Here is a 24,271-nt window from a genome sequence, read left to right as displayed (position 1 = left end):
TTGAATAAGTAGGCAGGGAGTTGAATAACTAGGCAGGGAAGGTAGCTGAATAACTAGGGAGGGAGCTGAATAACTAGGGATGGAGAGAGCTGAATAACTAGGGAGGGAGGGAGCTGAATAACTAGTGGGGGTGGGAGTTGAATAACTAGGGGGGAGGGATCTGAATAACTAGGGAGGGAGGGAAATGAATAACTAGGGAGGGAGGGATCTGAATATCTAGGGAGGGAGGGAGATGAACAACTAGGGAGGGAGTGAGATGAATAACTAGGGAGGGAGCTGAATAACTAGGGAGGGAGGGAATTTGATAACTAGTTTAGGGAGTTGAAGAACTAGGGAGGGAGTTGAAAAACTAGGGAGGGAGCTGAATAACTAGGGAGGGAGGGAGCTGAATAACTAGGGAGGGAGCTGAATAACTAGGGAGGGAGGGAGCTGAATAACTAGGGAGGGAGCTGAATAACTTTGGAGGGAGCTGAATAACTAGGGAGGGAGGGAGCTGAATAACTAGGGAGGGAGGGAGTTGAATAACTTGGGAGGGATGGAGTTGACTAACTTGGGAGGGAGGGAGCTGAATAACTAGTTTAGGGATTTGAATAGCTAGTGAGGGAGGGAGGGAGTTGAATAAGTAGGCAGGGAGTTGAATAACTAGGCAGGGAGCTGAATAACTAGGGAGGGAGCTGAATAACTAGGGATGGAGGGAGCTGAATAACTAGGGAGGGAGGGAGGGAGCTGAATAACTAGGGAGGGAGGGAGGGAGCTGAATAACTAGGGAAGGAGGGAGGGAGCTGAATAACTAGGGAGGGAGGGAGGGAGCTGAATAACTAGGGAGGGAGGGAGGGAGCTGAATAACTAGGGAGGGAGGGAGGGAGCTGAATAACTTGGGAGGGAGGGAGGGAGGGAGCTGAATAACTTGGGAGGGAGGGAGGGAGGGAGCTGAATAACTTGGGAGGGAGGGAGTTGAATAACTTGGGAGGGAGGGGGGAGGGAGTTGAATAACTTGGGAGGGAGGGAATAACTAGGGAGGGAGGGAGTTGAATAACTTGGGAGGGAGGGAGTTGAATAACTTGGGAGGGAGGGAGTTGAATAACTTGGGAGGGAGGGAGTTGAATAACTTGGGAGGGAGGGAGTTGAAAACTAGGGAGGGAGGGAGTTGAATAACTTGGGAGGGAGGGAGTTGAATAACTAGTTTAGGGAATTGAAGAGCTAGGGAGGGAGTTGAATAACTAGGGGGAGGGAGGGACTTGAATAACTAGGGAGGGAGGGAGTTGAATAACTAGGGAGGGAGGGAGTTGAATAACTTGGGAGGGAGGGAGTTGAAAACTAGGGAGGGATGGAGTTGACTAACTTGGAGGGAGGGAGTTGAATAACTAGTTTAGGGAATTGAAGAGCTAGGGAGGGATTTGAATAGCTAGTGAGGGAGGGTGGGAGTTGAATAACTAGGCAGGGAGCTGAATAACTAGGGAGGGAGCTGAATAACTAGGGATGGAGGGAGCTGAATAACTAGGGAGGGAGGGAGCTGAATAACTAGGTACGGAGGGAGATGAATAACTAGGGAGGGAGGGAGTTGAATAACTAGGAAGTGAGGGAGTTGAATAACTAGTTTAGGGAGTTGAAGATCTAGTTTAGGGAGTTGAAGAACTAGGGAGGGAATTGAATAGCTAGTGAGGGAGGGAGGGAGGGAGCTGATTAACTAGGGAGGGAGCTGAATAACTAGGGAGGGAGCTGAATAACTAGGGAGGGAGCTGAATAACTAGGGAGGGAGGGAGCTGAATAGGGAGGGAGGGAGCTGAATAACTAGGGAGTGAGGGAGATGAATAACTAGGGAGTGAGGGAGATGAATAACTAGGGAGTGAGGGAGATGAATAACTAGGGAGGGAGGGAGCTGAATAACTAGGGAGGGAGGGAGTTGAATAACTAGGGAGGGAGGGAATTTGATAACTAGTTTAGGGAGTTGAATAACTAGGGAGGGATTTGAATAACTAGGGAGGGAGTTGAATAACTAGGGAGGGAGTTGAATAACTAGGGAGGGAATTGAATAGCTAGTGAGGGAGGGTGTGAGTTGAATAACTAGGGAGGGAGCTGAATAACTAGGGAGGGAGCTGAATAACTAGGGAGGGAGGGAGCTGAATAACTAGGGAGGGAGGGAGCTGAATAACTAGGGAGGGAGGGAGCTGAATAACTAGGGAGGGAGGGAGCTGAATTAACTAGGGAGTGAGGGAGCTGAATAACTAGGGAGGGAGGGAGCTGAATAACTAGGGAGGGAGGGAGTTGAATAACTAGGGAGGGAGGGAATTTGATAACTAGTTTAGGGAGTTGAAGAACTAGGGAGGGAGTTGAAGAACTAGGGAGGGAGTTGAATAACTAGGGAGGGAGGGAGTTGAAAAACTAGTTTAGGGAGTTGAATAACTAGGGAGGGAGGGAGTTGAATAACTAGGGAGGGAGGGAGTTGAATAACTAGGGAGGGAGGGAATTTGATAACTAGTTTAGGGAGTTGAAGAACTAGGGAGGGAGCTGAATAACTTGGGAGGGAGGGAGCTGAATAACTAGGGAGAGAGTTGAATAACTAGGCAGGGAGTTGAATAACTAGAGAGGGAGCTGAATAACTAGGGATGGAGGGAGCTGAATAACTAGGGAGGGAGGGAGCTGAATAACTAGGAGGGGCGGGAGTTGAATAACTAGGGGGGGGAGATCTGAATAACTAGGGAGGGAGGGATCTGAATATCTAGGGAGGGAGGGAGATGAACAACTAGGGAGGGAGGGAGCTGAATAACTTGGGAGGGAGGGAGTTGAATAACTTGGGAGGGAGGGAGTTGAATAACTAGGGAGGGATGGAGTTGACTAACTTGGGAGGCAGGGAGCTGAATAACTAGTTTAGGGAGTTGAAAAGCTACGGAGGGATTTGAATAGCTAGTGAGGGAGGGAGGGAGTTGAATAACTAGGCAGGAAGTTAAATATCTAGTTTAGGGAGTTGAAGAACTAGGGAGGGAATTGAATAGCTAGTGGGGGAGGGAGGGAGGGAGCTGAATAACTAGGGAGGGTGCTAAATAACTAGGGAGGGAGCTGAATAACTAGGGAGGGAGCTGAATAACTAGGGAGGGAGGGAGCTGAATAACTAGGGAGGGAGGGAGCTGAATAACTAGGGAGGGAGGGAGCTGAGTAACTAGTGAGGGAGGGAGCTGAATAACTAGTGAGGGTGGGAGTTGAATAACTAGGGGGGGAGGGAGTTGAATAACTTGAGAGGGAGGGAGTTGAATAACTTGGGAGGGAGGGAGTTGAATAACTAGGGAGGGATGGAGTTGATTAACTTGGGAGGCAGGGAGCTGAATAACTAGTTTAGGGAGTTGAAGAGCTAGGGATGGATTTGAATAGCTAGTGAGGGAGGGAGGGAGTTGAATAACTAGGCAGGGAGTTGAATAACTAGGGAGGGAGCTGAATAACTAGGGATGGAGGGAGCTGAATAACTAGGGAGGGAGGGAGCTGAATAAATAGTGGGGGTGGGAGTTGAATAACTAGGGGGGAGGGATCTGAATAACTAGGGAGGGAGGGATCTGAATAACTAGGGAGGGAGGGAGATGAATATCTAGGGAGGGAGGGAGATGAATAACTTGGGAGGGAGGGAGATGAATAACTAGGGAGGGAGGGAGTTGAATAACTAGTTTAGGGAGTTGAAGATATAGGGAGGGAATTGAATAGCTAGTGGGAGAGGGAGGGAGGGAGCTGAATAACTAGGGAGGGAGCTAAATAAATAGGGAGGGAGCTGAATAACTAGGGAGGGAGCTGAATAACTAGGGAGGGAGGGAGCTGAATAACTAGGGAGGGAGGGAGCTGAATAACTAGGGAGGGAGGGAGCTGAATAACTAGGGAGGGAGGGAGCTGAATAACTAGGGAGGGAGGGAGCTGAATAACTAGGGAGGGAGGGAGCTGAATAACCAGGAAGGGAGGGAGCTGAATAACTACGGAGGGAGGGAGTTGAATAACTAGGGAGGGAGGGAGTTGAATAACTAAGGAGGGAGGGAATTTGATAACTAGTTTAGGGAGTTGAAGAACTAGGGAGGGAGTTGAATAACTAGAGAGGGAGTTGAATAACTAGGGAGGGAGTTGAATAACTAGGGAGGGAGGGAGTTGAATAACTAGTTTAGGGAGTTGAAGAACTAGGGAGGGAATTGAATAGCTAGTGAGGGAGGGAGGGAGCTGAATAACTAGGGAGGGAGGGAGCTGAATAACTAGGGAGGGAGGTAGCTGAATAACTAGGGAGGGAGGTAGCTGAATAACTAGGGAGGGAGGGAGCTGAATAACTAGGGAGGGAGGGAGCTGAATAACTAGGGAGGGGGGGGAGCTGAATAACTAGGGAGGGAGGGAGCTGAATAACTAGGGAGGGAGGGAGCTGAATAACTAGGGAGGGAGGGAGCTGAATAACTAGGGAGGGAGGGAGCTGAATAACTAGGGAGGGAGGGAATTGAATAACTAGGGAGGGAGGGAGTTGAATAACTTTGGGGGGAGCTGAATAACTAGGGAGGGAGGGAGCTGAATAACTAGGGAGGGAGGGAGCTGAATAACTAGTGGGGGTGGGAGTTGAATAACTAGGGGGGAGGGATCTGAATAACTAGGGAGGGAGGGATCTGAATAACTAGGGAGGGAGGGATCTGAATATCTAGGGAGGGAGGGAGATGAACAACTAGGGAGGGAGTGAGATGAATAACTAGGGAGGGAGCTGAATAACTAGGGAGGGAGGGAATTTGATAACTAGTTTAGGGAGTTGAAGAACTAGGGAGGGAGTTGAAAAACTAGGGAGGGAGCTGAATAACTAGGGAGGGAGGGAGCTGAATAACTAGGGAGGGAGCTGAATAACTAGGGAGGGAGGGAGCTGAATAACTAGGGAGGGAGCTGAATAACTTGGGAGGGAGCTGAATAACTAGGGAGGGAGGGAGCTGAATAACTAGGGAGGGAGGGAGCTGAATAACTAGGGAGGGAGGGAGTTGAATAACTTGGGAGGGAGGGAGCTGAATAACTAGTTTATGGATTTGAATAGCTAGTGAGGGAGGGAGGGAGTTGAATAAGTAGGCAGGGAGTTGAATAACTAGGCAGGGAGTTGAATAACTAGGGAGGGAGCTGAATAACTAGGGATGGAGAGAGCTGAATAACTAGGGAGGGAGGGAGCTGAATAACTAGTGGGGGTGGGAGTTGAATAACTAGGGGGGAGGGATCTGAATAACTAGGGAGGGAGCTGAATAACTTTGGAGGGAGCTGAATAACTAGGGAGGGAGGGAGCTGAATAACTAGGGAGGGAGGGAGCTGAATAACTAGGGAGGAAGCTGAATAACTAGGGAGGGAGGGAGCTGAATAACTAGGGAGGGAGGGAGCTGAATAACTAGGGAGGGAGGGAGCTGAATAACTAGGGAGGGAGGGAGGGAGTTGAATAACCAGGAAGGGAGGGAGCTGAATAACTACGGAGGGAGGGAGTTGAATAACTAGGGAGGGGGGGAGTTGAATAACTAAGGAGGGAGGGAATTTGATAACTAGTTTAGGGAGTTGAAGAACTACGGAGGGAGTTGAATAACTAGGGAGGGAGTTGAATAACTAGGGAGGGAGGGAGTTGAATAACTAGTTTAGGGAGTTGAAGAACTAGGGAGGGAATTGAATAGCTAGTGAGGGAGGGAGGGAGCTGAATAACTAGGGAGGGAAGGAGCTGAATAACTAGGGAGGGAGGTAGCTGAATAACTAGGGAGGGAGGTAGCTGAATAACTAGGGAGGGAGGGAGCTGAATAACTAGGGAGGGAGGGAGCTGAATAACTAGGGAGGGGGGGAGCTGAATAACTAGGGAGGGAGGTAGCTGAATAACTAGGGAGGGAGGGAGCTGAATAACTAGGGAGGGAGGGAGCTGAATAACTAGGGAGGGAGGGAGCTGAATTACTAGGGAGGGAGGGAGGGAGCTGAATAACTAGGGAGGGAGGGAGTTGAATAACTAGGGAGGGAGGGAATTTGATAACTAGTTTAGGGAGTTGAAGAACTAGGGAGGGAGTTGAAAAACTAGGGAGGGAGCTGAATAACTAGGGAGGGAGGCAGCTGAATAACTAGGGAGGGAGCTGAATAACTAGGGAGGGAGGGAGCTGAATAACTAGGGAGGGAGGGAGCTGAATAACTAGGGAGGGAGCTGAATAACTAGGGGGGAGGGAGCTGAATAACTAGGGAGGGAGGGATCTGAATAACTAGGGAGGGATGGAGTTGATAACTGAATGAATAACTAGTTTATGGATTTGAATAGCTAGAGGGAGATGAACAGGGAGTTGAATAACTAGGGGGAGTGGGGAGTGAATAACTAGATGGAGAGAGCTGAATAACTAGGGAGGGAGGGAGCTGAATTAGTGGGGGTGGGAGTTGAATAACTAGTTTAGGGAGGGAGGGATTGAAGAGGGAGGGAGATGAACTAGGGTGGGGAGGGAGTTGGGAAAAACTAGTTTAGGAGGGAGGGAGTTGAAAAACTAGGGAGGGAGCTGAATAACTAGGGAGGGAGCTGAATAACTTGGGAGGGAGCTGAATAACTAGGGAGGGAGGGAGCTGAATAACTAGGGAGGGAGGGAGCTGAATAACTAGGGAGGGAGGGAGCTGAATAACTAGGGAGGGAGGGAGCTGAATATCTAGGGAGGGAGGGAGCTGAATTACTAGGGAGGGAGGGAGGGAGCTGAATAACTAGGGAGGGAGGGAGCTGAATTACTAGGGAGGGATAACTAGTTTAGGGAGTTGAAGAACTAGGGAGGGAGTTGAAAAACTAGGGAGGGAGCTGAATAACTAGGGAGGGAGGCAGCTGAATAACTAGGGAGGGAGCTGAATAACTAGGGAGGGAGGGAGCTGAATAACTAGAGGGAGCTGAATAACTAGGGGGGGGAGCTGAATAACTAGGGAGGGAGGGAGCTGAATAACTAGGGAGGGAGGGAGCTGAATAACTAGGGAGGGAGGGAGTTGAATAACTTGGGAGGGATGGAGTTGAATAACTAGGGAGGGATGGAGTTGACTAACTTGGGAGGGAGGGAGCTGAATAACTAGGGAGGGAGGGAGTTGAATAACTAGGGATGGAGGGAATTTGATAACTAGTTTAGGGAGTTGAAGAACTAGGGAGGGAGTTGAAAAACTAGGGAGGGAGCTGAATAACTAGGGAGGGAGGCAGCTGAATAACTAGGGAGGGAGCTGAATAACTAGGGAGGGAGGGAGCTGAATAACTAGGGAGGGAGCTGAATAACTTGGGAGGGAGCTGAATAACTAGGGAGGGAGGGAGCTGAATAACTAGGGAGGGAGGGAGCTGAATAACTAGGGAGGGAGGGAGTTGAATAACTTGGGAGGGATGGAGTTGAATATCTAGGGAGGGATGGAGTTGACTAACTTGGGAGGGAGGGAGCTGAATAACTAGTTTATGGATTTGAATAGCTAGTGAGGGAGGGAGGGAGTTGAATAAGTAGGCAGGGAGTTGAATAACTAGGCAGGGAGTTGAATAACTAGGGAGGGAGCTGAATAACTAGGGATGGAGAGAGCTGAATAACTAGGGAGGGAGGGAGCTGAATAACTAGTGGGGGTGGGAGTTGAATAACTAGGGGGGAGGGATCTGAATAACTAGGGAGGGAGGGATCTGAATATCTAGGGAGGGAGGGAGATGAACAACTAGGGAGGGAGGGAATTTGATAACTAGTTTAGGGAGTTGAAGAACTAGGGAGGGAGTTGAAAAACTAGGGAGGGAGCTGAATAACTAGGGAGGGAGGGAGCTGGGAGGGAGCTGAATAACTAGGGAGGGAGGGAGCTGAATAACTAGGGAGGGAGCTGAATAACTTTGGAGGGAGCTGAATAACTAGGGAGGGAGGGAGCTGGGAGGGATGAATGGGAGGGAGGGAGTTGAATAACTAGGGAGGGATGGGAGGGATGGAGTTGACTAACTTGGGAGGGAGGGAGCTGAATAACTAGTTTAGGGATTTGAATAGCTAGTGAGGGAGGGAGGGAGTTGAATAAGTAGGCAGGGAGTTGAATAACTAGGCAGGGAGCTGAATAACTAGGGAGGGAGCTGAATAACTAGGGATGGAGGGAGCTGAATAACTAGGGAGGGAGGGAGGGAGCTGAATAACTAGGGAGGGAGGGAGGGAGCTGAATAACTAGGGAAGGAGGGAGGGAGCTGAATAACTAGGGAGGGAGGGAGGGAGCTGAATAACTAGGGAGGGAGGGAGGGAGCTGAATAACTAGGGAGGGAGGGAGGGAGCTGAATAACTTGGGAGGGAGGGAGGGAGGGAGCTGAATAACTTGGGAGGGAGGGAGGGAGGGAGGGAGGGAGCTGAATAACTTGGGAGGGAGGTTGAGTCGAATAACTTGGGAGGGAGGGAGGGAGGGAGTTGAATAACTTGGGAGGGAGGGAGTTGAATAACTTGGGAGGGAGGGAGTTGAATAACTTGGGAGGGAGGGAGGGAGGGAGGGAGTTGAATAACTTGGGAGGGAGGGAGTTGAATAACTTGGGAGGGAGGGAGTTGAATAACTTGGGAGGGAGGGAGTTGAATAACTTGGGAGGGAGGGAGTTGAATAGCTAGTGAGGGAGGGAGGGAGTTGAATAACTAGGGAGGGAGGGAGTTGAATAACTAGGGAGGGAGGGAGTTGAATAACTTGGGAGGGAGGGAGTTGAAAACTAGGGAGGGATGGAGTTGACTAACTTGGAGGGAAGGAGTTGAATAACTAGTTTAGGGAGTTGAAGAGCTAGGGAGGGATTTGAATAGCTAGTGAGGGAGGGTGGGAGTTGAATAACTAGGCAGGGAGCTGAATAACTAGGGAGGGAGCTGAATAACTAGGGATGGAGGGAGCTGAATAACTAGGGAGGGAGGGAGCTGAATAACTAGGTACGGAGGGAGATGAATAACTAGGGAGGGAGGGAGTTGAATAACTAGTTTAGGGAGTTGAAGATCTAGTTTAGGGAGTTGAATAACTAGGGAGGGAATTGAATAGCTAGTGAGGGAGGGTGTGAGTTGAATAACTAGGGAGGGAGCTGAATAACTAGGGAGGGAGCTGAATAACTAGGGAGGGAGGGAGCTGAATAACTAGGGAGGGAGGGAGCTGAATAACTAGGGAGGGAGGGAGCTGAATAACTAGGGAGTGAGGGAGCTGAATAACTAGGGAGGGAGGGAATTTGATAACTAGTTTAGGGAGTTGAAGAACTAGGGAGGGAGTTGAAGAACTAGGGAGGGAGTTGAATAACTAGGGAGGGAGGGAGTTGAAAAACTAGTTTAGGGAGTTGAAGAACTAGGGAGGGAGGGAGTTGAATAACTAGGGAGGGAGGGAGTTGAATAACTAGGGAGGGAGGGAATTTGATAACTAGTTTAGGGAGTTGAAGAACTAGGGAGGGAGCTGAATAACTTGGGAGGGAGGGAGCTGAATAACTAGGGAGGGAGTTGAATAACTAGGCAGGGAGTTGAATAACTAGGCAGGGAGTTGAATAACTAGAGAGGGAGCTGAATAACTAGGGATGGAGGGAGCTGAATAACTAGGGAGGGAGGGAGCTGAATAACTAGGAGGGGCGGGAGTTGAATAACTAGGGGGGGGAGATCTGAATAACTAGGGAGGGAGGGATCTGAATATCTAGGGAGGGAGGGAGATGAACAACTAGGGAGGGAGGGAGCTGAATAACTTGGGAGGGAGGGAGTTGAATAACTTGGGAGGGAGGGAGTTGAATAACTAGGGAGGGATGGAGTTGACTAACTTGGGAGGCAGGGAGCTGAATAACTAGTTTAGGGAGTTGAAAAGCTAGGGAGGGATTTGAATAGCTAGTGAGGGAGGGAGGGAGGGAGCTGAATAACTAGGGAGGGTGCTAAATAACTAGGGAGGGAGGGAGCTGAATAACTAGGGAGGGAGGGAGCTGAATAACTAGGGAGGGAGGGAGCTTGAATAACTAGGGAGGGATGGAGTTGAAACTTGGGAGGGAGGGAGCTGAATAACTAGTTTATGGATTTGAATAGCTAGTGAGGGAGGGAGGGAGTTGAAAAACTAGGGAGGGAGCTGAATAACTAGGGAGGGAGGGAGCTGAATAACTAGGGAGGGAGCTGAATAACTTGGGAGGGAGCTGAATAACTAGGTAGGGAGGGAGCTGAATAACTAGGGAGGGAGGGAGCTGAATAACTAGGGAGGGAGGGAGTTGAATAACTTGGGAGGGATGGAGTTGAATAACTAGGGAGGGATGGAGTTGACTAACTTGGGAGGGAGGGAGCTGAATAACTAGTTTATGGATTTGAATAGCTAGTGAGGGAGGGAGGGAGTTGAATAAGTAGGCAGGGAGTTGAATAACTAGGCAGGGAGTTGAATAACTAGGGAGGGAGCTGAATAACTAGGGATGGAGAGAGCTGAATAACTAGGGAGGGAGGGAGCTGAATAACTAGTGGGGGTGGGAGTTGAATAACTAGGGGGGAGGGATCTGAATAACTAGGGAGGGAGCTGAATAACTTTGGAGGGAGCTGAATAACTAGGGAGGGAGGGAGCTGAATAACTAGGGAGGGAGGGAGCTGAATAACTAGGGAGGAAGCTGAATAACTAGGGAGGGAGGGAGCTGAATAACTAGGGAGGGAGGGAGCTGAATAACTAGGGAGGGAGGGAGCTGAATAACTAGGGAGGGAGGGAGCTGAATAACTAGGGAGGGAGGGAGGGAGCTGAATAACCAGGAAGGGAGGGAGCTGAATAACTACGGAGGGAGGGAGTTGAATAACTAGGGAGGGAGGGAGTTGAATAACTAAGGAGGGAGGGAATTTGATAACTAGTTTAGGGAGTTGAAGAACTAGGGAGGGAGTTGAAGAACTAGGGAGGGAGTTGAATAACTAGGGAGGGAGGGAGTTGAATAACTAGTTTAGGGAGTTGAAGAACTAGGGAGGGAATTGAATAGATAGTGAGGGAGGGAGGGAGCTGAATAACTAGGGAGGGAAGGAGCTGAATAACTAGGGAGGGAGGTAGCTGAATAACTAGGGAGGGAGGTAGCTGAATAACTAGGGAGGGAGGGAGCTGAATAACTAGGGAGGGAGGGAGCTGAATAACTAGGGAGGGGGGAGCTGAATAACTAGGGAGGGAGGTAGCTGAATAACTAGGGAGGGAGGGAGCTGAATAACTAGGGAGGGAGGGAGCTGAATAACTAGGGAGGGAGGGAGCTGAATTACTAGGGAGGGAGGGAGGGAGCTGAATAATTAGGGAGGGAGGGAGTTGAATAACTAGGGAGGGAGGGAATTTGATAACTAGTTTAGGGAGTTGAAGAACTAGGGAGGGAGTTGAAAAACTAGGGAGGGAGCTGAATAACTAGGGAGGGAGGCAGCTGAATAACTAGGGAGGGAGCTGAATAACTAGGGAGGGAGGGAGCTGAATAACTAGGGAGGGAGCTGAATAACTTGGGAGGGAGCTGAATAACTAGGGAGGGAGGGAGCTGAATAACTAGGGAGGGAGGGAGCTGAATAACTAGGGAGGGAGGGAGTTGAATAACTTGGGAGGGATGGAGTTGAATAACTAGGGAGGGATGGAGTTGACTAACTTGGGAGGGAGGGAGCTGAATAACTAGTTTATGGATTTGAATAGCTAGTGAGGGAGGGAGGGAGTTGAATAAGTAGGCAGGGAGTTGAATAACTAGGCAGGGAGTTGAATAACTAGGGAGGGAGCTGAATAACTAGGGATGGAGAGAGCTGAATAACTAGGGAGGGAGGGAGCTGAATAACTAGTGGGGGTGGGAGTTGAATAACTAGGGGGGAGGGATCTGAATAACTAGGGAGGGAGGGATCTGAATATCTAGGGAGGGAGGGAGATGAACAACTAGGGAGGGAGTGAGATGAATAACTAGGGAGGGAGCTGAATAACTAGGGAGGGAGGGAATTTGATAACTAGTTTAGGGAGTTGAAGAACTAGGGAGGGAGTTGAAAAACTAGGGAGGGAGCTGAATAACTAGGGAGGGAGCTGAATAACTAGGGAGGGAGGGAGGGAGCTGAATAACTAGGGAGGGAGCTGAATAACTTTGGAGGGAGCTGAATAACTAGGGAGGGAGGGAGCTGAATAACTAGGGAGGGAGGGAGCTGAATAACTAGGGAGGGAGGGAGTTGAATAACTTGGGAGGGATGGAGTTGAATAACTAGGGAGGGATGGAGTTGACTAACTTGGGAGGGAGGGAGCTGAATAACTAGTTTAGGGATTTGAATAGCTAGTGAGGGAGGGAGGGAGTTGAATAAGTAGGCAGGGAGTTGAATAACTAGGCAGGGAGCTGAATAACTAGGGAGGGAGCTGAATAACTAGGGATGGAGGGAGCTGAATAACTAGGGAGGGAGGGAGGGAGCTGAATAACTAGGGAGGGAGGGAGGGAGCTGAATAACTAGGGAAGGAGGGAGGGAGCTGAATAACTAGGGAGGGAGGGAGGGAGCTGAATAACTAGGGAGGGAGGGAGGGAGCTGAATAACTAGGGAGGGAGGGAGGGAGCTGAATAACTTGGGAGGGAGGGAGGGAGGGAGGGAGCTGAATAACTTGGGAGGGAGGTTGGGAGTCGAATAACTTGGGAGGGAGGGAGGGAGGGAGTTGAATAACTTGGGAGGGAGGGAGTTGAATAACTTGGGAGGGAGGGAGTTGAATAACTTGGGAGGGAGGGAGGGAGTTGAATAACTTGGGAGGGAGGGAGTTGAATAACTTGGGAGGGAGGGAGTTGAATAACTTGGGAGGGAGGGAGTTGAATAACTTGGGAGGGAGGGAGTTGAATAGCTAGTGAGGGAGGGAGGGAGTTGAATAACTAGGGAGGGAGGGAGTTGAATAACTAGGGAGGGAGGGAGTTGAATAACTTGGGAGGGAGGGAGTTGAAAACTAGGGAGGGATGGAGTTGACTAACTTGGAGGGAGGGAGTTGAATAACTAGTTTAGGGAGTTGAAGAGCTAGGGAGGGATTTGAATAGCTAGTGAGGGAGGGTGGGAGTTGAATAACTAGGCAGGGAGCTGAATAACTAGGGAGGGAGCTGAATAACTAGGGATGGAGGGAGCTGAATAACTAGGGAGGGAGGGAGCTGAATAACTAGGTACGGAGGGAGATGAATAACTAGGGAGGGAGGGAGTTGAATAACTAGGGAGGGAGGGAGTTGAACAACTAGTTTAGGGAGTTGAAGATCTAGTTTAGGGAGTTGAAGAACTAGGGAGGGAATTGAATAGCTAGTGAGGGAGGGAGGGAGGGAGCTGATTAACTAGGGAGGGAGCTGAATAACTAGGGAGGGAGCTGAATAACTAGGGAGGGAGCTGAATAACTAGGGAGGGAGGGAGCTGAATAGGGAGGGAGGGAGCTGAATAACTAGGGAGTGAGGGAGATGAATAACTAGGGAGTGAGGGAGATGAATAACTAGGGAGTGAGGGAGATGAATAACTAGGGAGGGAGGGAGCTGAATAACTAGGGAGGGAGGGAGTTGAATAAGTAGGGAGGGAGGGAATTTGATAACTAGTTTAGGGAGTTGAATAACTAGGGAGGGATTTGAATAACTAGGGAGGGAGTTGAATAACTAGGGAGGGAGTTGAATAACTAGGGAGGGAGTTGAATAACTAGGGAGGGAGGGAGTTGAATAACTAGGGAGGGAGTTGAATAACTAGTTTAGGGAGTTGAAGATCTAGTTTAGGGAGTTGAATAACTAGGGAGGGAATTGAATAGCTAGTGAGGGAGGGTGTGAGTTGAATAACTAGGGAGGGAGCTGAATAACTAGGGAGGGAGCTGAATAACTAGGGAGGGAGGGGGAGGGAGGGAGCTGAATAACTAGGGAGGGAGGGAGCTGAATAACTAGGGAGTGAGGGAGCTGAATAACTAGGGAGGGAGGGAGCTGAATAACTAGGGAGGGAGGGAGTTGAATAACTAGGGAGGGAGGGAATTTGATAACTAGTTTAGGGAGTTGAAGAACTAGGGAGGGAGTTGAAGAACTAGGGAGGGAGTTGAATAACTAGGGAGGGAGGGAGTTGAAAAACTAGTTTAGGGAGTTGAAGAACTAGGGAGGGAGGGAGTTGAATAACTAGGGAGGGAGGGAGTTGAATAACTAGGGAGGGAGGGAATTTGATAACTAGTTTAGGGAGTTGAAGAACTAGGGAGGGAGCTGAATAACTTGGGAGGGAGGGAGCTGAATAACTAGGGAGGGAGTTGAATAACTAGGCAGGGAGTTGAATAACTAGAGAGGGAGCTGAATAACTAGGGATGGAGGGAGCTGAATAACTAGGGAGGGAGGGAGCTGAATAACTAGGAGGGGCGGGAGTTGAATAACTAGGGGGGGGAGATCTGAATAACTAGGGAGGGAGGGATCTGAATATCTAGGGAGGGAGGGAGATGAACAACTAGGGAGGGAGGGAGCTGAATAACTTGGGAGGGAGGGAGTTGAATAACTTGGGAGGGAGGGAGTTGAATAACTAGGGAGGGATGGAGTTGACTAACTTGGGAGGCAGGGAGCTGAATAACTAGTTTAGGGAGTTGAAAAGCTAGGGAGGGATTTGAATAGCTAGTGAGGGAGGGAGGGAGTTGAATAACTAGGCAGGAAGTTAAAGATCTAGTTTAGGGAGTTGAAGAACTAGGGAGGGAATTGAATAGCTAGTGGGGGAGGGAGGGAGGGAGCTGAATAACTAGGGAGGGTGCTAAATAACTAGGGAGGGAGCTGAATAACTAGGGAGGGAGCTGAATAAGTAGGGAGGGAGGGAGCTGAATAACTAGTGAGGGTGGGAGTTGAATAACTAGGGGGGGAGGGAGTTGAATAACTTGAGAGGGAGGGAGTTGAATAACTTGGGAGGGAGGGAGTTGAATAACTAGGGAGGGATGGAGTTGATTAACGTGGGAGGCAGGGAGCTGAATAACTAGTTTAGGGAGTTGAAGAGCTAGGGATGGATTTGAATAGCTAGTGAGGGAGGGAGGGAGTTGAATAACTAGGCAGGGAGTTGAATAACTAGGCAGGGAGTTGAATAACTAGGGAGGGAGCTGAATAACTAGGGATGGAGGGAGCTGAATAACTAGGGAGGGAGGGAGCTGAATAAATAGTGGGGGTGGGAGTTGAATAACTAGGGGGGAGGGATCTGAATAACTAGGGAGGGAGGGATCTGAATAACTAGGGAGGGAGGGAGATGAATATCTAGGGAGGGAGGTAGATGAATAACTTGGGAGGGAGGGAGATGAATAACTAGGGAGTGAGGGAGTTGAATAACTAGTTTAGGGAGTTGAAGATCTAGGGAGGGAATTGAATAGCTTGTGGGAGAGGGAGGGAGGGAGCTGAATAACTAGGGAGGGAGCTAAATAAATAGGGAGGGAGCTGAATAACTAGGGAGGGAGCTGAATAACTAGGGAGGGAGGGAGCTGAATAACTAGGGAGGGAGGGAGCTGAATAACTAGGGAGGGAGGGAGCTGAATAACTAGGGAGGGAGGGAGCTGAATAACCAGGAAGGGAGGGAGCTGAATAACTACGGAGGGAGTGAGTTGAATAACTAGGGAGGGAGGGAGTTGAATAACTAGTTTAGGGAGTTGAAGAACTAGGGAGGGAATTGAATAGCTAGTGAGGGAGGGAGGGAGCTGAATAACTAGGGAGGGAGGGAGCTGAATAACTAGGGAGGGAGGTAGCTGAATAACTAGGGAGGGAGGGAGCTGAATAACTAGGGAGGGAGGGAGCTGAATAACTAGGTAGGTGGGGGAGCTGAATAACTAGGGAGGGAGGGAGCTGAATAACTAGGGAGGGAGGGAGCTGAATAACTAGGGAGGGAGGGAGCTGAATAACTAGGGAGGGAGGGAGCTGAATAACTAGGGAGGGAGGGAGTTGAATAACTAGGGAGGGAGCTGAATAACTAGGGAGGGAGGGAGCTGAATAACTAGGGGGGAGCTGAATAACTAGGGAGGGAGGGAGCTGAATATCTAGGGAGGGAGGTAGCTGAATAACTAGGGAGGGAGGTAGCTGAATAACTAGGGAGGGAGGTAGCTGAATAACTAGGGAGGGAGGGAGCTGAATAACTAGGGAGGGAGGGAGCTGAATAACTAGTGGGGGTGGAAGTTGAATAACTAGGGGGGAGGGATCTGAATAACTAGGGAGGGAGGGATCTGAATAACTAGGGAAGGAGGGAGATGAATATCTAGGAAGGGAGGGAGATGAATAACTTGGGAGGGAGGGAGATGAATAACTAGGGAGGGAGGGAGTTGAATAACTAGTTTAGGGAGTTGAAGATCTAGGGAGGGAATTGAATAGCTAGTGGGAGAGGGAGGGAGGGAGCTGAATAACTAGGGAGGGAGCTAAATAAATAGGGAGGGAGCTGAATAACTAGGGAGGGAGCTGAGTAACTAGGGAGGGAGGGAGCTGAATAACTAGGGAGGGAGGGAGCTGAATAACTAGGGAGGGAGGGAGCTGAATAACTAGGGAGGGAGGGAGCTGAATAACTAGGGAGGGAGGGAGCTGAATAACCAGGAAGGGAGGGAGCTGAATAACTACGGAGGGAGGGAGTTGAATAACTAAGGAGGGAGGGAATTTGATAACTAGTTTAGGGAGTTGAAGAACTAGGGAGGGAGTTGAATAACTAGAGAGGGAGTTGAATAACTAGGGAGGGAGTTGAATAACTAGGGAGGGAGGGAGTTGAATAACTAGTTTAGGGAGTTGAAGAACTAGGGAGGGAATTGAATAGCTAGTGAGGGAGGGAGGGAGCTGAATAACTAGGGAGGGAGGGAGCTGAATAACTAGGGAGGGAGGTAGCTGAATAACTAGGGAGGGAGGGAGCTGAATAACTAGGGAGGGAGGGAGCTGAATAACTAGGTAGGGGGGGGAGCTGAATAACTAGGGAGGGAGGGAGCTGAATAACTAGGGAGGGAGGGAGCTGAATAACTAGGGAGGGAGGGAGCTGAATAACTAGGGAGGGAGGGAGCTGAATAACTAGGGAGGGAGGGAGTTGAATAACTAGGGAGGGAGCTGAATAACTAGGGAGGGAGGGAGCTGAATAACTAGGGGGGAGCTGAATAACTAGGGAGGGAGGGAGCTGAATATCTAGGGAGGGATATAGCTGAATAACTAGGGAGGGAGGTAGCTGAATAACTAGGGAGGGAGGTAGCTGAATAACTAGGGAGGGAGGGAGCTGAATAACTAGGGAGGGAGGGAGCTGAATAACTAGTGGGGGTGGGAGTTGAATAACTAGGGGGGAGGGATCTGAATAACTAGGGAGGGAGGGATCTGAATAACTAGGGAGGGAGGGATCTGAATATCTAGGGAGGGAGGGAGATGAACAACTAGGGAGGGAGTGAGATGAATAACTAGGGAGGGAGCTGAATAACTAGGGAGGGAGGGAATTTGATAACTAGTTTAGGGAGTTGAAGAACTAGGGAGGGAGTTGAAAAACTAGGGAGGGAGCTGAATAACTAGGGAGGGAGGGAGCTGAATAACTAGGGAGGGAGCTGAATAACTAGGGAGGGAGGGAGCTGAATAACTAGGGAGGGAGCTGAATAACTTGGGAGGGAGCTGAATAACTAGGGAGGGAGGGAGCTGAATAACTAGGGAGGGAGGGAGCTGAATAACTCGGGAGGGAGGGAGTTGAATAACTTGGGAGGGATGGAGTTGAATAACTAGGGAGGGAATATAATAGCTAGTGGGGGAGGGAGGGAGGGAGCTGAATAACTAGGGAGGGAGCTGAATAACTAGGGAGGGAGCTAAATAAATAGGGAGGGAGCTAAATAACTAGGGAGGGAGCTGAATAACTAGGGAGGGAGGGAGCTGAATAACTAGGGAGGGAGGGAGCTGAATAACTAGGGAGGGAGGGAGCTGAATAACTAGGGAGGGAGGGAGGGAGCTGAATAACCAGGGAGGGAGGGAGTTGAATAACTAGGGAGGGAGCTGAATAACTAGGGAGGGAGGGAGCTGAATAACTAGGGGGGAGCTGAATAACTAGGGAGGGAGGGAGCTGAATAACTAGGGAGGGAGGGAGCTGAATAACTAGGGAGGGAGGGAGTTGAATAACTAGGGAGGGAGCTGAATAACTAGGGAGGGAGGGAGCTGAATAACTAGGGGGGAGCTGAATAACTAGGGAGGGAGGGAGCTGAATAACTAGGGAGGGAGGGAGCTGAATAACTAGGGAGGGAGGTAGCTGAATAACTAGGGAGGGAGGTAGCTGAATAACTAGGGAGGGAGGGAGCTGAATAACTAGGGAGGGAGGGAGCTGAATAACTAGTGGGGGTGGGAGTTGAATAACTAGGGGGGAGGGATCTGAATAACTAGGGAGGGAGGGATCTGAATAACTAGGGAGGGAGGGATCTGAATATCTAGGGAGGGAGGGAGATGAATAACTAGGGAGGGAGTGAGATGAATAACTAGGGAGGGAGCTGAATAACTAGGGAGGGAGGGAATTTGATAACTAGTTTAGGGAGTTGAAGAACTAGGGAGGGAGTTGAAAAACTAGGGAGGGAGCTGAATAACTAGGGAGGGAGGGAGCTGAATAACTAGGGAGGGAGCTGAATAACTAGGGAGGGAGGGAGCTGAATAACTAGGGAGGGAGCTGAATAACTTGGGAGGGAGCTGAATAACTAGGGAGGGAGGGAGCTGAATAACTAGGGAGGGAGGGAGCTGAATAACTAGGGAGGGAGGGAGTTGAATAACTTGGGAGGGATGGAGTTGAATAACTAGGGAGGGATGGAGTTGACTAACTAGTGGGAGGGAGGGAGCTGAATAACTAGTTTAGGGAGCTGAATAACTAGTGAGGGAGGGAGCTGAATAAATAGGGAGGGAGTTGAATAACTAGGGAGGGAGCTGAATAACTAGGGAGGGAGCTGAATAACTAGGGAGGGAGGGAGCTGAATAACTAGGGAGGGAGGGAGCTGAATAACTAGGGAGGGAGGGGGGAGCTGAATAACTAGGGAGGGAGGGAGTTGAATAACTAGGGAGGGAGCTGAATAACTTTGGAGGGAGGGAGCTGAATAACTAGGGGGGAGCTGAATAACTAGGGAGGGAGGGAGCTGAATAACTAGGGAGGGAGGGAGCTGAATAACTAGGGAGGGAGGGAGTTGAATAACTAGGGAGGGAGGGGAGGGAGCTGAATAACTAGGGAGGGAGCTGAATAACTAGGGAGGGAGGGAGCTGAATATCTAGGGAGGGATATAGCTGAATAACTAGGGAGGGAGGTAGCTGAATAACTAGGGAGGGAGTTGAATAACTAGGGAGGGAGGGAGCTGAATAACTAGGGAGGGAGGGAGCTGAATAACTAGTGGGGGTGGGAGTTGAATAACTAGGGGGGAGGGATTGAATAACTAGGGAGGGAGGGATCTGAATAACTAGGGAGGGAGTTGAATAACTAGGGAGGGAGGGAGTTGAATAACTAGGGAGGGAGTTGAATAACTAGGGAGGGAGCTGAATAACTAGGGAGGGAGGGAATTTGAATAACTAGTTTAGGAGTTGAAGAACTAGGGAGGGAGTTGAAAAACTAGGGAGGGAGCTGAATAACTAGGGAGGGAGGTAGCTGAATAACTAGGGAGGGAGCTGAATAACTAGGGAGGGAGGGAGCTGAATAACTAGGGAGGGAGCTGAATAACTTGGGAGGGAGGGAGCTGAATAACTAGGGAGGGAGGGAGCTGAATAACTAGGGAGGGAGGGAGCTGAATAACTCGGGAGGGAGGGAGTTGAATAACTAGGGAGGGAGGGAGTTGAATAACTAGGGAGGGAGGGATTAATAGCTAGTTTAGGGAGTTGAGGAACTAGGGAGGGAGTTGAATAACTAGGGAGGGAGCTGAATAACTAGGGGGAGGGAGCTGAATAACTAGGGAGGGAGCTGAATAACTAGGGAGGGAGCTGAATAACTAGGGAGGGAGGGAGCTGAATAACTAGGGAGGGAGGGAGCTGAATAACTAGGGAGGGAGGGAGCTGAATAACTAGGGAGGGAGGGAGGGAGCTGAATAACCAGGAAGGGAGGGAGCTGAATAACTACGGAGGGAGGGAGTTGAATAACTAGGGAGGGAGGTAGTTGAATAACTAGGGAGGGAGGGAGCTGAATAACTAGGGAGGGAGGGAGCTGAATAACTAGGGAGGGAGGGAGATGAATTACTAGGGAGGGAGGGAGGGAGCTGAATAACTAGGGAGGGAGGGAGTTGAATAACTAGGGAGGGAGGGAATTTGATAACTAGTTTAGGGAGTTGAAGAACTATGGAGGGAGTTGAAAAACTAGGGAGGGAGCTGAATAACTTGTGAGGGAGGGAGCTGAATAACTAGGGAGGGAGCTGAATAACTAGGGAGGGAGGGAGCTGAATAACTAGGGAGGGAGCTGAATAACTTGGGAGGGAGCTGAATAACTAGGGAGGGAGGGAGCTGAATAACTAGGGAGGGAGGGAGCTGAATAACTAGGGAGGGAGGGAGTTGAATAACTTGGGAGGGATGGAGTTGAATAACTAGGGAGGGATGGAGTTGACTAACTTGGGAGGGAGGGAGCTGAATAACTAGTTTATGGATTTGAATAGCTAGTGAGGGAGGGAGGGAGTTGAATAAGTAGGCAGGGAGTTGAATAACTAGGCAGGGAGTTGAATAACTAGGGAGGGAGCTGAATAACTAGGGATGGAGAGAGCTGAATAACTAGGGAGGGAGGGAGCTGAATAACTAGTGGGGGTGGGAGTTGAATAACTAGGGGGGAGGGATCTGAATAACTAGGGAGGGAGCTGAATAACTTTGGAGGGAGCTGAATAACTAGGGAGGGAGGGAGCTGAATAACTAGGGAGGGAGGGAGCTGAATAACTAGGAGAGGAAGCTGAATAACTAGGGAGGGAGGGAGCTGAATAACTAGGGAGGGAGGGAGCTGAATAACTAGGGAGGGAGGGAGCTGAATAACTAGGGAGGGAGGGAGCTGAATAACTACGGAGGGAGGGAGTTGAATAACTAGGGAGGGAGGGAGTTGAATAACTAAGGAGAGGGAATTTGATAACTAGTTTAGGGAGTTGAAGAACTAGGGAGGGAGTTGAATAACTAGGGAGGGAGTTGAATAACTAGGGAGGGAGGGAGTTGAATAACTAGTTTAGGGAGTTGAAGAACTAGGGAGGGAATTGAATAGCTAGTGAGGGAGGGAGGGAGCTGAAAAACTAGGGAGGGAAGGAGCTGAATAACTAGGGAGGGAGGTAGCTGAATAACTAGGGAGGGAGGTAGCTGAATAACTAGGGAGGGAGGGAGCTGAATAACTAGGGAGGGAGGGAGCTGAATAACTAGGGAGGGGGGAGCTGAATAACTAGGGAGGGAGGGAGCTGAATAACTAGGGAGGGAGGGAGCTGAATTACTAGGGAGGGAGGAGGGAGCTGAATTTCTAGGGAGGGAGGGAGTTGAATAACTAGGGAGGGAGGGAATTTGATAACTAGTTTAGGGAGTTGAAGAACTAGGGAGGGAGTTGAAAAACTAGGGAGGGAGCTGAATAACTAGGGAGGGAGGGAGCTGAATAACTAGGGAGGGAGCTGAATAACTAGGGAGGGAGGGAGCTGAATAACTAGGGAGGGCGCTGAATAACTTGGGAGGGAGCTGAATAACTAGGGAGGGAGGGAGCTGAATAACTAGGGAGGGAGGGAGCTGAATAACTAGGGAGGGAGGGAGTTGAATAACTTGGGAGGGATGGAGTTGAATAACTAGGGAGGGATGGAGTTGACTAACTTGGGAGGGAGGGAGCTGAATAACTAGTTTATGGATTTGAATAGCTAGTGAGGGAGGGAGGGAGTTGAATAAGTAGGCAGGGAGTTGAATAACTAGGCAGGGAGTTGAATAACTAGGGAGGGAGCTGAATAACTAGGGATGGAGAGAGCTGAATAACTAGGGAGGGAGGGAGCTGAATAACTAGTGGGGGTGGGAGTTGAATAACTAGGGGGGAGGGATCTGAATAACTAGGGAGGGAGGGATCTGAATAACTAGGGAGGGAGGGATCTGAATATCTAGGGAGGGAGGGAGATGAACAACTAGGGAGGGAGTGAGATGAATAACTAGGGAGGGAGCTGAATAACTAGGGAGGGAGGGAATTTGATAACTAGTTTAGGGAGTTGAAGAACTAGGGAGGGAGTTGAAAAACTAGGGAGGGAGCTGAATAACTAGGGAGGGAGGGAGCTGAATAACTAGGGAGGGAGCTGAATAACTAGGGAGGGAGGGAGCTGAATAACTAGGGAGGGAGCTGAATAACTAGGGAGGGAGCTGAATAACTAGGGAGGGAGGGAGCTGAATAACTAGGGAGGGAGGGAGCTGAATAACTAGGGAGGGAGGGAGTTGAATAACTTGGGAGGGATGGAGTTGAATAACTAGGGAGGGATGGAGTTGACTAACTTGGGAGGGAGGGAGCTGAAAAACTAGTTTAGGGATTTGAATAGCTAGTGAGGGAGGGAGGGAGTTGAATAAGTAGGCAGGGAGTTGAATAACTATGCAGGGAGCTGAATAACTAGGGAGGGAGCTGAATAACTAGGGATGGAGGGAGCTGAATAACTAGGGAGGGAGGGAGCTGAATAACTAGTGGGGTGGGAGTTGAATAACTAGGGGGGGGGGGTCTGAATAAATAGGGAGGGAGGGATCTGAATAACTAGGGAGGGAGGGATCTGAATATCTAGGGAGGGAGGGAGATGAACAACTAGGGAGGGAGTGAGATGAATAACTAGGGAGGGAGGGAGCTGAATAACTAGGGAGGGAGGGAGCTGAATAACTAGGGAGGGAGGGAGATGAATAACTAGGGAGGGAGGGAGATGAATAACTAGGGAGGGAGGGAGTTGAATAACTAGGGAGGGAGGGAGTTGAATAACTAGTTTAGGGAGTTGAAGATCTAGTTTAGGGAGTTGAATAACTAGGGAGGGAATTGAATAACTAGGGAGGGAGCTGAATAACTAGGGAGGGAGCTGAATAACTAGGGAGGGAGGGAGCTGAATAACTAGGGAGGGAGGGAGCTGAATAACTAGGGAGGGAGGGAGCTGAATAGGGAGGGAGGGAGCTGAATAACTAGGGAGGGAGGGAGATGAATAACTAGGGAGTGAGGGAGATGAATAACTAGGGAGGGAGGGATTTGAATAACTTGGGAGGGAAGGAGTTGAATAACTTGGCAGGGAGGGAGTTGAATAACTTGGGAGGGAGGGAGTTGAATAACTAGGGAGGGATGGATTTGAATAAGTTGGGAGGGAGGGAGTTGAATAACTTGGCAGGGAGGGAGTTGAATAACTTGGCAGGGAGGGAGTTGAATAACTTGGGAGGGAGTTGAATAACTAGGGAGGGAGGGAGCTGAATAACTAAGGACGGAGGGAGCTACATTAACTACAGTGGGAGGGAGCTGAATTACTAGGGAGGGAGGGAAGTGAATTTTTTTTATTGTATTTTTTATTATACCTTTATTTAACTAGGCAAGTCAGTTAAGAACAAATTCTTATTTTCAATTTCGGCCTAGGAACAGTGGGTGAACTGCCTTGTTCAGGGGCAGAACGACAGATTTTTACCTTGATTTTTACCTACCTAGTTATTGAACTCCCACCCCTGTGAATAACTAGGGAGGGTGCTGAATAACGTGGGAGGGAATTGAATAACTAGGGAGGGAGGGAGGGTGGGAGCTGAATAACTAGGGAGGGAGTTAAATAACTTGGGATGGAGGGAGTTGAATAACTTGGGAGGGAGGGAGTTGAATAACTTGGGAGGGAGGGAGTTGAATAACTTGGGAGGGAGGGAGTTGAATAACTTGGGAGGGAGGGAGTTGAATAACTTGGGAGGGAGGGAGTTGAATAACTTGGGAGGGAGGGAGTTGAATAACTAGGGAGGGAGGGAGTTGAATAACTTGGGAGGGAGGGAGTTGAATAACTTGGGAGGGAGGGAGTTGAATAATTTGGGAGGGAGGGAGCTGAATAACCAGGGAGGGAAGGAGTTGAATAACTAGGGAGGGAGTTGAATAACTTGGGAGGGAGGGAGCTGAATAACCAGGGAGGGAAGGAGTTGAATAACCAGGGAGGGAGTTGAATAACTTTGGAGGGAGGGAGCTGAATAACTTGGGAGGGAGGGAGCTGAATAACTAGGGAGGGAGAGTTGAATAACTAGGGAGGGAGGGAGCTGAATAACTAGGCAGGGAGAGAGTAGAATAACTAGGGAGGGAGTTGAATAACTAGGGATGCAGGCAGGGAGTTGAATAACTATAGCAGACATTAATTAGCCTATTTCCACAACATTCAGCAGAGGGAGGCTGTTAATCCACTGCTTTATTCAGACTAAAGACAATGACAGATTGGGGGATTACACCAAACTGATGAGATTTTCACAAATATAGTATAAGGAGATATCCCCTAACCTTTAACTGCTTTTCACCGTGGTGGTTCACTGTGT

The 24,271-nt window shown here is 49.6% G+C and overlaps 1 protein-coding gene across 1 annotated transcript in view; it reads left to right on the top strand.

Annotated features, from left to right (window-relative positions):
- LOC139389572 (ADAM metallopeptidase with thrombospondin type 1 motif, 3) overlaps positions 1-24,271 on the top strand; it is a 187,995-nt gene that overhangs the window by 163,027 nt on the left and 697 nt on the right. The gene's annotated exons all lie outside the window — the stretch shown is intronic.

The sequence above is a fragment of the Oncorhynchus clarkii genome, chromosome 30 (genome assembly GCF_045791955.1).
Source record: "Oncorhynchus clarkii lewisi isolate Uvic-CL-2024 chromosome 30, UVic_Ocla_1.0, whole genome shotgun sequence".
Classification (NCBI taxonomy): Eukaryota; Metazoa; Chordata; class Actinopteri; order Salmoniformes; family Salmonidae; genus Oncorhynchus; species Oncorhynchus clarkii.
The sequence above is the reverse complement of the archived record's forward strand: the minus strand, read 5'-3'. Positions and strand labels throughout refer to the sequence as shown.